A 13,248-nucleotide genomic window follows, 5' to 3' on the forward strand; every position below is an offset into this window, starting at 1 on the left:
TTTCTTTTTTTTTTTTTTTTAATTTTTTATTTTTTAATATATGAAATTTACTGTCAAATTGGTTTCCATACAACACCCAGTGCTCATCCCAAAAGGTGCCCTCCTCAATACCCATCACCCACCCTGCCCTCCCTCCCACCCTGCCCTCCCTCCCACCCCCCATCAACCCTCAGTTTGTTCTCAGTTTTTAACAGTCTCTTATGCTTTGGCTCTCTCCCACTCTAACCTCTTTTTTTTTTTTTTTTTTTCCTTCCCCTCCCCCATGGGTTTCTGTTATGTTTCTCAGGATCCACATAAGAGTGAAACCATATGGTATCTGTCTTTCTCTGTATGGCTTATTTCACTTAGCATCACACTCTCCAGTTCCATCCATGTTGCTACAAAAGGCCATATTTCATTTTTTCTCATTGCCACGTAGTATTCCATTGTGTATATAAACCACAATTTCTTTATCCATTCATCAGTTGATGGACATTTAGGCTCGGGAAATGGGGCCATTTTTGCGATCAATCTCCCACACCACCCATTTACAAAAGACAGAAACCTGGGTGACATCACGATGCCTCCTTTCTACTTCTCTGCCATTCACTACATCACCAAGTCAATGTGATTTTGCCTCTAAAGTTCCATCCAACTTCTCCCACTGGCACCACCCATGCCCGAGGAGCCCTAAGTGTCTAACTGGTTTACTCCCATTTGTCTTCGCTGTGCTTGGATTTCTTCAAAGTGCAAGGCAGATCAAATCAAGATCATATCACCTTTCCTTGCCCAACCCTTCAGAGACCCTGCATCAGTCAGGTCACAGTTGTAAGCAGCAGAAACAGGCTATGACTAGAGCAGCAGAGGAATCTAATGAAAGGGTATTGATCATCTCACAGGACACCCGGGCAGCTGGACCCAGAGATCACACAGGCACAAGGAACGGTGACTGGATAGCCAGCACCACCATCAAAACCACACTGTTAGAGCATCTGGGGGTGGGTGTGGGACACCGTGGCCCCCACTATCCTTAGCCCCTAGATGTTGCTGGAAGACTCCACAGTTCCCCTTTCCTCGCATCACTTGCTACAGACTTTAAGACCTGTGTGGAAATGTCGGATTGGCTAAGCCCCTGGTTGTGGAGATGGGAGTGAAAAAAAATCTCATTTAAATTTCTGTGCTGATTCAGTCAGCGGGGATTGCTTGTCACAGGCAGGAGGTTCAGATGTTGGATATTCATTTTTCTCAAACCTCATGGTGCTTAGTGGGCTCCCAAAGCCACCAGGAGCTGGGTGGGTATCTTAGCTGGTATGCGGTGTTCCTGCTTTAATAAGCGTCCTTTTAGCTAAAAGTCACAAGTCCCTTTTAGTTTAAGTGATAAAGTGGTGAGGATGGGACCTTGGTTTTTTGCAAAGCCATAAAGAGGAAAAAGTTAGCCTCGTCCTCTGGAGAAAAAGAAATAGGTCAAAAGCTAAAAGTATGACCTAATCCCTCTGTAGTCAGGCAAGAAATAGGAGACAGGCAAATGTTGTGCAAGAGATTCCCCTGGGCTCGGCCAGGAGGAGCCGGCTAGAGGATCCAGTGCAGGAGGCCGGGCCTCAGGACCCATTAGACTCTCACGAACTTTGTCAAGCTGTTATGAAAACTCCCAGGGTCTGTGTCTGCAGGATAGGCTCCCCATTCCTACCCTGGAAAGAGCGAGAGAGGCTGGAAGGGGACAGGAGTAAACTGGACAGGGGACTTAAGGAGTCACTTGTTGGTGCCTCCCCCAGGTCCCTTTACAGGCTGGTGCGCCACCCGCAGCTGTAGTGCATGTTGCCAGCTGCTGGGTCACCACTGACTTCTTCTAGTGCTTACTAGGCTCTGTGTCCCCACCCCCGGCAGCCCGCAGCCAATGGCTGACTGCCACATAACAGCCCCGCCCTCTGCCTCCAGGTGAGTCTTGCCGCTGAGGCTTCACTCCAGCCGGAACCACACACTGCCTATAGCAGTGGCGGTGACAGAGGCCCTTCCCACCGTGGATATGAGGGTGGGCGGGGGGGAGAGGGGGAGAGGAGGGGGGCAGTTGACAAACTCCCGGTCCCCACCCCCTTCCCTTGGCCCCTGCCTACCCATCCCAGCTCAGAGGCGGCCTCCTCTCTGCTCCGCGTTCCATTTCCTCCTCCCGGGGCTGGGAGCCAGAGAATGGATGGCAGCACGCCCGTTAGCTCTCTTTTGCCCCCTCGTGGATCTGGTGAGAACTTTGGTGACTCCCGAATCGTTTTTTCCCCCCAGCCTATTTGTGGTTCCAGAAGTGGAACACTGGGACTGTGGAGAGCGGGGGAGGGGTCAGGGTAAACACTTGTAGTTGGCATAATTGAGGGTAGTTTTACAAGCAAAGGGGTTGGTGGGATTAATGGGGGAATGCATGGTAATTCGACTCAGAAAACGTTGGGATTCATGAGGGCCGGGCATGGAAACTGGGCGAAAGGGCTGGTTAATTCCGTGAGTGACTTCTGTGACCACGTAACACCTCTTTGGATCACAGATTCCTCTTCTGTCAAGTAGGGAGAACCGACCGGCTCCCGTCAGCTGAGGTCATTGGTGGATTTCGAGTGATTACAGATCTGAGAGAGCTTTGCTGTCTCAAGCCATGTGGATCTCTTGCCTATGAATTTCCATCATATGTCCATTTAACTATGCGACTTTGTATGTGACTATTTTTTAATTACATTAAAATTTTTAAATCCAAGTTAGTTAACATACAGTGTAGTCCTGGCTTCAAGAGTAGAACCCAGTGATTCATCTGTTACATTTGACACCCAGTGCTCATCCCAAAAAGTGCCCTCCTTAATGCCCATCATCCATTTAACCCATCCCCCCACCAACCTCCCCTCCAACCGTCCTCAGGTTGTTCTCTGTATTTAAGAGTCTCTTATGGTTTGCCTCCCTCTCTGTTTTTGCCTTATTTTTCCTTCCCTTCCTCTATGTGCATCTATTGAGTTTCTCAAATTCTACATGAGTGAAATCATATGATATCTTTCTCTACTGACTTGTTTTGCTTAGCATAATACACTCTAGTTCCATCCACGTCATTGCAAATGGCAAGATTTCATTCTTTTTCATTACCAAGTAGTATTCCATTATGTGCATATACCACATCTTCTTTATCCATTCATCAGTTGATGGGCATTTGGGCTCTTTCCATAATTTGGCTATTGTTGATAGGACTGCTACAAATATTGGGGTGCGTGTGCCCCTACGAATCAGCACACCTGTATCCTTTGGATAAATACTTGGTAGTGCAATTGCTGGATCATAGAGTAGTTCTATTTTTAATTTTTTGAGGAACCTGCATACTGGTTCCCAGACTGGCTGCACCAGTTTGCATTCACACCATCAGTGCAAAAGGATTCCCCTTGCTCCACATTCTTGCCAACACCTGTCGTTTCCTAAGTTGTTAATTTTAGCCATTCTGACAGGTGTGAGGTCGTATATCACTGTGGTTTTGATTTGTATTTCCCTGATGATGAGTGATATTGAGAATCTTTTTTTTTTTTTTAGAGAGAGAGAGAGAGAGAGAGAGAGAGACGGAGGAAGAGTGAGAGCACAAGTGGGGGAGAGGCAGAGAAAGGAAGACAGAGGATCTGAAGCAGGCTTCATGCTGGCAACAGAGAGTCCAATGTGGGGGTCAAACTCATGAACCATGAGATCATGAGCTGCAGTTGGACTCTTAGCCAACAGAGCCACCCAGCCAGCCACTGGGTTATTTGTTTTTTGGGTGTTGAGTTTGGTAAGTTCTTTATAGATTTTGGATACTAACCCTTTATCTGATACGTCATTTGCAAATATCTTCTCCTCTAACGTCAGTTGCCTTTTAGGTTTGTTGACTGTTTTCTTCACTGTGCAGAAGCTTTTTATCTTGAGGTCCCAATGGTTCATTTTTGCTTTTATTTCTGTTGCCTCTGGAGACATGTCAAATAAGAAGTTGCCGTGGCTGAGGTCAAAGAAGTTTCTGTCTGTTTTGTCCTGTAGGATTTTGATGGTTTCCTGTCTCACATCTAGGCCTTTGATCTATTTTTAATTTATTTTTGTGTACGGTGCAAGAAAGTGGTCCAGATTCACTCTTCTGCATGTTGCTGTCCAGTTCTCCCAGCACCATTTGCTAAAGAGACTTTTTTCCATTGGATGCTCTTTCCTGCTTTGTCAAAGATTAGTTGGCCGTATATTTGTGGGTCTATTTCATGGTTCTCTATTCTATTCCATTGATCTATGTGTCTATTTTTGTGCCAATACCATACTGTCTTGATCGATGATTACAGCTTTGTAATATAGGTGAAAGTCCGAGATTGCGATACCCTCCAGCCTTGGTTTGCTTTCTCAACATTACTTTGCTATTCAGGGTCTTTTGTGGTTCCATACAAATTTTAGGATTGTTTGTTTTAGCTCTGTGAAGAATGATGGTGTTATTTTGATAGGGATTGCATTGAATGTGTAGACTGCTTTAGGTAGTATTGACATTTTAACTATATTTGTTCTTCCAATCCATGAGCATAGAATGTTTTTCCATTTCTTTGTGTCTTATTCAATTTCTTTCATAAGATTTCTATAGTTTTCAGTATATAGATTTTTCACCTCTTTGGTTAGATTTATTCCTAGGTATTTTATGGTTTTTGGTGCAATTGTAAATGGGATCAATTCCTTGATATATCTTTCTGCTGCTTCATCATTGGTCTATAGAAATGCACCTGATTTCTGTGCATTGATTTTATATCCAGTGACTTTGCTGAATTCATGTATCAGCTCTAGCAGTTTTTCTGTGGAGACTTTTGGGTTTTCCCTGTAGAGTGTCATGTCATCTGCAAAGAGTGAGAGTTTGACTTCTTCCTTGCCGATTTGGATGCTTTTTATTTCTTTTGGTTGTCTGATTGCTGAGGCTAGGACTTCCAGCACTAAATTGAACAACAGTGGTGAGAGTGGACATCCCTGTCGTGTTCCTGGTCTTAGGGGGAAAGCTCTCAGTTTTTCCCCATCGAGGATGATATTAGTGGTGAGTCTTTCATATATGGCTTTTATGATGTCAAGGTATCTTCCTTCTATCCCTATTTTCTTGAGGGTTTCTTATCAAGAAAGGATGCTGTATTTTGTCAAATGCTTTTTCTGCATGTGTTGAAAGAATCATATGGTTCTTATACTTTCTTTTATTAATGTGATGTATCACATTGATTGATTTGCTAATATTGAACCAGCCCTACAGCCCAGGAATAAATCCCACTTGATCATGGTGTATAATTCTTTCAATATACCGTTGAATCTGATTTGCTAGAATCTTGTTGAGAATTTTTACATCCAAATTCATCAGGGATATTGGCCTGTGATTCTCCTTTTTAGTGGGGTCTTTGTCTGGTTTTGGAATTAAGGTAATTCTGGCTTCACAGAATGAGTTTGGAAGTTTTCCTTCCATTGGTATTTTTTGGAACAGTTTGAGGAGAATAGGTATTAACTCTTCTTTAAATGTCTGGTAGAATTCCCCTGGGAAGTCATCTGGCCCAGGACTCTTATTTGTTGGAAGTTTTTTTTTAAACATTTATTTATTTATTTTGACAGAGAGAGGAGAGAGAGAATCTCAAGCAGGCTTCATGCTCAGCACAGAGCCTGACATGGGGCTTGATCTCATGATTGCGAGATCACGACCTGAACCAATGTGAAGAGTCAGATGCTTAACTGACTAAGCCACCCAGGCACCCCTGTTGGAAGATTTTTGATAACCAATTTCTTTTCTGGTTATGGGCCTGTTCAAATGTTCTATTTCTTCCTGTTTGAGTTTTGCTACTATGTGAGGGTCTAGGAATTTGTCCATTCCATATTGTCCAGTTTGTTGGCATATAATTTTTCATAGTATTCTTTTATAATTGTTTGTATCTCTGTGATGTTGGTCATGATCTCTCTTCTTTCATTTGTGATTTTGTCTATTTGGGTCCTCTCTCTTCTTTTTTTTTCTTTTTTTTCTTTTTTTCCTCTCTCTTCTTTTTGAGAAGTCTGGCTAGGGGTTTATCAATTTTGTTTATTCTTTCAAAAAACCAGCTCTTAGTTTCATTGATCCATTCTACTATTTTTTTTTTATTCTGTATCATTTATATCTGCTCTAATCTTTATTATTTCCCTTCTGCTGGCTTTGGGCTTTATTTGCTTTTCCTTTTCTAGCTCCTTAAGGTGTAAAGTTAGGTTGTGGATTTGGGACATTTCTTGTTTCTTGAGATAGGCCTGAATTGCAGTATATTTTCCTCTTAGGACTGCCTTTGTTGTTTTCCAGAGTGTTTGGACTGTTGTGTTTTCATTTTCATTTGCTTCCATGTATTTTTTAATTTCTTCTTTAATTTCATGGTTAGGCCATTCATTCTTTAGTAGGGTGTTCTTTAACCTCCACGTATTTTCCAAATTTTTTCTTGCAGTTGATTTCAAGTTTCATAGCATTGTGATCTGAAAATATGCATGGTATGATCTCAATCTTTTTGTACCTGTTGAAAGCTGATTTCTGACTCAATATATGATCTATTCAGGAGAATGTTCTATGTGTACTCGAGAAGAATGTGTATTTTGCTGTTTTAGGATGGAATGTTCTGAATATATCTGTTAAGTCCATGTGGTCCAATGTTTCATTCAGAGCCTTTGTTTCCTTGTTGGTTTCCTGCTTAGATGATCTGTCCATTGTTGTAAGTGGGATGTTGAAGTCCCCTACTATTATGGTATTATTATCAATGAGTTTCTTTATGTTTGTGATTAATTGATTTATATAATCGGGTTCTTTCACTTTCAGGGCATAAATGTTTATAAATGTTAGATCTTCTTGGTAGATAGACCCTTAATTATGATATAATGACCTTCTTCATCTCTTGTTACAGACTTTATTTTAAAATCTAGATTGTCTGATATAAATATGGCTACTCTGGCTTTCTTTTGGTGGTCATTAGCATGATAAATGGTCTCCATCCCCTCACTTTCAATCTGCAGGTGTCCTCGGGCCTAAAATGAGTCTCTTGTAGGCAGCATATAGATGGATCTTGTTTTTTTAGTCATTCTGATACTCCATGTCTTTTGATTAGGGCATTTAGTCCATTTGCATTCAGAGTGATTATTGAAAGATATGAATTTAATGTCTTTGTGTTATCTATAGAGTCTATGTTTATGGTGATGTTCTTTGGTCCTTTTTAGTCTTTGCTGCTTTCCACTCAAAAAGTCCCCCTTAGAATTTCTTGTAGGTGGTTTAGTGGTCACAAACTCCTTTTTTCGTTTGTTTGTCTTGGAAAGTCTTTATCTCTCCTTCTATTCTGAATGACAACCTTGCTGGATGAAGGATTCTTGGCTGCATATTTTTCGTATGCAGCACATTAAATATTTTCTGCCACTCCCTTCGGGCCTGCCAAGTTTCAGTGGACAGGTCTACTACTACCTTTATGTGTCTACCCTTGGAGGTTAAGGACCTTTTTGCCCCTAGCTGCTTTTAGAATTCTCTGTCTTTGTATTTTGCAAGTTTCATTATGATATGTCATGGTGTTGACCTGTTTTTGTTGATTTTGAAGGGAGTTCTCTGTGCCTCTTGAACTTGGATGTCTGTTTCCTTTCCCAGGTTAAGGAAGTTTTCAGCAATAATTTGTTCAAAGAAACCTTCTGCCCCTTTTTCTTGCTCCTCCTCATCTGGGACTCCTAAGATATGGATATTGTTTCATTTCATGGAATCACTTAGTTCTCTAATTCTCCCCTCATGATCTAGTAATTTTCTTCCCCTTTTTTCAGCTTCATTTATTTTCTATAATTTTATCTTCTATTTCACCTATTCTCTCCTCTGCTTCTTCAATCCTTGCTGTCACTGTATCTAGTTTATTTTACATCTCAGCTATAGCATTTTTAAAATTCATCTTGAAGAATTCTGAGGTCTTTGATCTCTGCAGCAAGGGTTTCTGTGGTGTCTTCTATGCTTTTTTCAAGCCCAGCTATTAGTCTTATGACTGTTGTTCTAAATTCTTGTTCAGATGTATTGTTTCTATCTGTTTTGGGCAAGTCTCTGGCTGTGATTTCTTCTTGATCTTTCATTTGGAGAGAATTCCTCCATCTTGTAATTTCGGCTAAGTTTGTGTCTTTTAAATATTTTAAGAGTGTGTTATGTGCCCTGCACCTGAGAGTACTACTGTATTAAAAAGGAGTCATACACCGTCCGGGGCCTGGCACTCCAGGAAGTGTTTCTTGTATGATGTGTGCACTCTGCTGTTGCATTTTGGCTGCTCTAACCACTAGTCAGTCCTCTGCAGAGCTCCTCCTTACTTGCAGTGTGGAGTGTTTGGAGCTTTAATTAGGTGTGCTTTGATTTGTTTGTTGAAGTAACCCTGGGGGGAAAAAAGCAGTGGGTGGGTGGGTGGGGGGAACCTGATCCCATAAAGAGAAAAAACGGAAAGGGAAGAAAAGAAAACCAAATAGAGAAACAAAAAACTATAAGGCTGATTCCAAGAAAAGAGAAAGGAAAAGAAAGAAAAAAAAAGCAGAAGAAAAGAGGAAAGAAGGAAAAAGAATAAAAAAGCCTGATAAAAAAACAAAAAGAATATATAATAAGAAATGACAAAAAAAAAACAAATCAGGCACTATGAGCCTGATTCCAGAAGAAAGAAAGTGAGGGTGGAAAAAAGAAAGAAAGAAAAAGAAAGAAAGAGAGAAAGAAAGATAAAGAAAGAAAAATAGAAAGAGAAAGAAAAGGAAAGAAAAGAAAAAGAGTTGTCTGTTGGTGCGTGGGGTGGTGGCTGTGCTGGTCTGGAGGAGAGGCAGGCTACATTGGGTCAGTCAGTCTTGCTCCAGTAAATAATCAGTTGCCAGGCACAGAGGGGCGGGTTTTGGTGTAAGCATGTCCTGCCTCCACTGGGGGCCACTGTGCTGCTCTCTGAAGTTCCACCATGTTGGTGTTGGGGGGAAAATGGTGTCACTCCAATCCCTTCTCCCTGGACCAGAGATCTCAGCCCAGGCTGTTCAGGCAGCCCTCACAGAATAGCGTGGGAAGTCAGCTTGACCTGTGCCACTGTTCTTCTGAGTCTTCCCCTTGGCGCTGGGCTGGGATTCAAAGCCCCAAGTCTTAAAGGACCCAGCATAGCATGACTCTGCTCCCCTGCTCCAGGGTGGAGCCTTTCCACCCTGCTAATGAAAGACCTTTGGCTGGCACGCAGGGTCTTTTGTCCTTGAGGAGGCAATACATCCTCTTCCTAAACTACTCTAGGATGGGGACTGTTCTCTACCAGGGCTGCCCTGAGATCTGCTACACCACACTATGCAATTCGGGGACAGCTCCCTCCTCCCCAGGAGTGCACACCATGGCTCCACTCTGGAGAAAGTCATGCACTTCCAAAACCTGGGAGTTTTAGCTTCAAAGGTTGTTTGCAAAAAATGAGCCGGGATACTCAGTACTTCTCGTTCTCCACTCGGTGGTCCAGAGAGGTTTTCCTCTTGTGCTAACTCAATGCTGCACTTGCACAATTCCTCTCTCTTTCTTTCCCTTTTGTCTCCCCACAGAAAGGGTTCCCTCTCCTCCGTACCTCCACCATTTTATCTCCCCCAACTCACATACATGCACCTTGATCCTGCCAAGCCGTCCCCCTCCAACTGTGGAGATCCTTCTGCTGCTCCACAGATCTATTTCCTGGGTGTTCTAAGTGATCTGACCTCAATCCAGCTGTATTTGAGGGACAAGGAAGATTCAGGTCCCTCTACTTCTCTGCCATCTTAACTCTCATCTTGTGGCTATTTTATTTCTTCAACCTCTTCCTACTGGTCTTCAAGCTTCCACGTTGCAAATGGCAACTAGAATTCTCTTACTCAACACCATTTGGCTATGACACTAAAAAGCCTTCAAGACTTTCGCATTGCACCTCAAGTCCCATCTGTGTTCTGTGCTCCCCCCGCCCCAACCCTGTGTGCCCTGGAGCTCATCTCTTTCTCCAGCCTCACCCTTACACTCTCTTCTTTGCTTTCTCTGGTTCCATGCCTTCCTTCAGTTCTTTCACCAGCCAAGCTCTTTTCCATCTCAGGGTGTTTTCACCTGCTATTCCCTCTGCCTGGAAAGTCCTTTTCTTTTTTTCTTTCTTTCTTTAATTTTTTAAAATGTTCATTTTTGAGAGAGAGATAGAGCATGAGCAGAGGAGGAGCAGAGAGGAGGGTACAGAAGATCCAGAGCAGGCTCTGTGCTGGCAGCAGTGAGCCTGATGTGGGGCTCGAACTCACAAAACATGAGATCATGACCTGAGCCAAAGTCAGCTGCTTCACTAACTGCCTGAGCCACCCAGGTGGCCTGTATCTTTCTTTCTGTGTGTGGTCAGCTCCTTTTTAGTTCCTTATAGCTCAGTTTAACTATCATATCACAAAAGGAGCCTTCCCTGGCTATACCCAGTTTCCCTTTATTTGTTAATTTGTTTTCATAGTAATTACCACAGTCTTACATTATCTTGTTTATGTATTAACTCTCCCCCCCCCCTTTAAAATGTGTCTTTCTTTCTTTTTATAAAATTTTTTTTTAATGTTTATTTTTGACAGAGAGACAGAGCATGAGTGGGGAAGGGGCAGAGAGAGAGGGAGACAGAATCTGAAGCAGGCTCCAGGCTCCGAGCTGTCAGCACAGAGCCCAACACGGGGCTCGAACTCACAGACCGCAAGATCATGACCTGAGCCGAAGTCAGACGCTCAACCAACTAAACCACGCAGGCGCCCCTAAATGTGTCTTTCTACCTCAAGGGCGTTATTAATCCCCAATGCCTAAAATAGTACCTACTGTTCTTCTAACATCAGTTAGGAATATATTTGGCTGCAAGTAACAACAACAACAAACCATGAACTTAACAAATTTTAGCCACGTAAGAAGAAATCCAAAGGTAAGCCAATTGCTGGTATTGTTCCAGTGACCCCAAATACCGTTAGGTACCCAGGCTCTTCCCATATTTCTGCTTCATTATCCTTAGCACATTGATGTTTCTCCCCTCATTTATTACCTCATGGTCACAAGATGGCTACTCCAGATGCAGGCATCACATCCACAAGTAAGCTAGGGAGACACAAAGAAGGATAAGTACTAATCATGTCTCCTTTTGTGTGAGCAAAAGCTTTCCTGGGATTCCCTGAGCAGATTTCCCTTCACATCTCTTTACCCATAACTGGGTCTAGCTTCCCTCGAAGCTAGAAAAACAGGAAACATATGATGGTTAATTTTATGTGTCCACTTGACTGGGCCATGGGGTGCCCAGATATTTGGTCAAACATTATAGGTGCTTCTGTGAGGTTTTTTAGGGATGAGATTAACATTTCATTCCAAATGTTGACTCAACGGAGCACATTGCCCTCCCTAATGTAGGCTTCACTCAATAAGTTGAAGATCTGAATGGAACAGAAAGGCTGACTCTTGCCCAAATAAAAGAAAGTTCTTCCTAGATGACTGCTTTCAAACTGGGACATTGACTTTTTTCTTGCTTTCAGGTTTGAACTGAAACATTGGCTCTTGTTGGGTCTGGAGGCTGCCAGCTTTTGGATGGAAACCACACTGTCAGCAATCCTGGTTATCAGGCCTTTGGACTTGGACTGGAACAAAATCATCGGCTCTCCTGGGTCTCCAGCTTGCCAACTCATTGCAGATCTTGGGACTTACCTTCCTCCATAATCACATGAGCCAATTCCTTGCAATCAATTGCTCAAACTTATTGGTTCTGTTTCTATGGAGAACCCTGACTGATACAGAATGATATTGTTATGATTGGTTCAAAGTGCTGTACAACAGAAATATAATGTGAGTCATTTGTGTAATTCAAAGTCTTCTAGTAGCCACATTAAAAACACAAAGAGGTGAAATCACTTGTAATAATATATTTAACCCAAGCTATTCAAAACATTTATCACCGTGACATGAAATCAACATACAGACGAATAATGAGGTATTTTACAAGTTGGGCCACTAAATCTTTGAAATCTGTGGTGCATTTTATACTTATAACAAATCTCCATTCAGACCAGCCACATTTCAAGTACCCAATAGCTGCATGTGGCTAGGGTCTACCATACTGGCCCGTGTAGGTTTAGACCATCAAGGCACATTACTCATATGCAGAATATATAAGGAACTCTTAAAACTCAATGATAAGAAAACCAACAGCTCAACAAAATATGGGCAAAGATTTGAACTGATACTTCATCAAAGAAGAGATACAAATAGCAAATAAATGCACAAAAAGTTGCACTCATTCATTCAACCTAGCTCATCATTAAGGAAATGTAAATTAAACCACAATGAAATCTTACTATACACCTACCAGAATAACTGAAATAAAGAGAAAGACCATAATGAGTTTTGTTGAGGGCAAAGGTCAACTGGAACTCTCACACAGTGCCGTTGGGCATGGAAATGGTAAAACCATTTTGAAAAAGAGTTTGGCATTCCTTAAAAAGCTAAACACACACCGATCACATGACCAAGCCATTTGCATTCACCCAACAGAAATATAATGTTCCTACAAAGATCTATATGTGAATGTTCATAGATAACATTTGACCAAAGATAATATTACCACAGATAATAATGTTTGACCAAATATCTGGGTACCCCATGGCCCAGTCAAGTGGACACATAAAATTATTTTATTATTTGTAAATAATAAAAATTGTAAACAAACCAAACGTCCATCAGCAGATGAATGGGATACAAAGGAACACTTCAGGAATAAAAATAAATTATTGACACCTGTAACAATATAGATGAATTGCAAAATAATTATGGTGAGTGAAAGAAGTCATATTAAGAAGGGCATTTTAGGTGGGTTCCGAGGTGGTACAGCCATGTTAGGTGGAGAAGGAGGTAAAGCGTTTTGAAGGAATAGCTTTCGGTCTGTGTCATGGAAGGGCCATGGTATCTTTTCCCTTGACGCCTCAGAGCGTTTAGCTGAGCCATCTGCTTTTGGAAGTGGGAACCTCAGCAGGCCGCATGATGACTGCTCTCGTCCACATGAGGGCATCAGTCACACACCCAACGGTCACGGAGAAAGAGTCATTCCTCTGAGCCTAGCGCCAGTCATGCCTTATGCTGAAACATGATGCCATGAGACACAAAGATAGGTTCATGACCCAAGGCCACGTTAAGGAGGGCTCCAATCCCATACTCCTGTTCCTAAATGCCAACTATTGAAAATTCCAACTTCGGGTGGAAAAATCTATTATTGAAGCTCAGTAGGACTCAGCAAATGCAGCACAAAGCAGCAAAGCTCAAAACACGAGGAGGGA

At 42.2% G+C, this 13,248-nt stretch overlaps 1 long non-coding RNA gene across 2 annotated transcripts; it reads left to right on the forward strand.

Moving 5' to 3' along the window:
* Positions 1-3,575: 3,575 nt before the first annotated feature.
* Positions 3,576-11,826, forward strand: LOC109274833 (uncharacterized). 2 transcript variants are annotated; one of them, XR_002083854.2, is made up of 3 exons: positions 3,576-3,751; positions 10,525-10,859; positions 11,458-11,826. It is a non-coding gene; the product is annotated as an uncharacterized LOC109274833 (long non-coding RNA). The 2 variants fall into 2 exon arrangements; XR_008417767.1 differs by lacking the exon at positions 3,576-3,751 and adding an exon at positions 8,110-8,201.
* Positions 11,827-13,248: the final 1,422 nt, after the last annotated feature.

This window comes from Panthera pardus, unplaced genomic scaffold, assembly GCF_024362965.1.
Source record: "Panthera pardus isolate Hobbes unplaced genomic scaffold, ASM2436296v1 HiC_scaffold_25, whole genome shotgun sequence".
NCBI lineage: Eukaryota > Metazoa > Chordata > Mammalia > Carnivora > Felidae > Panthera > Panthera pardus.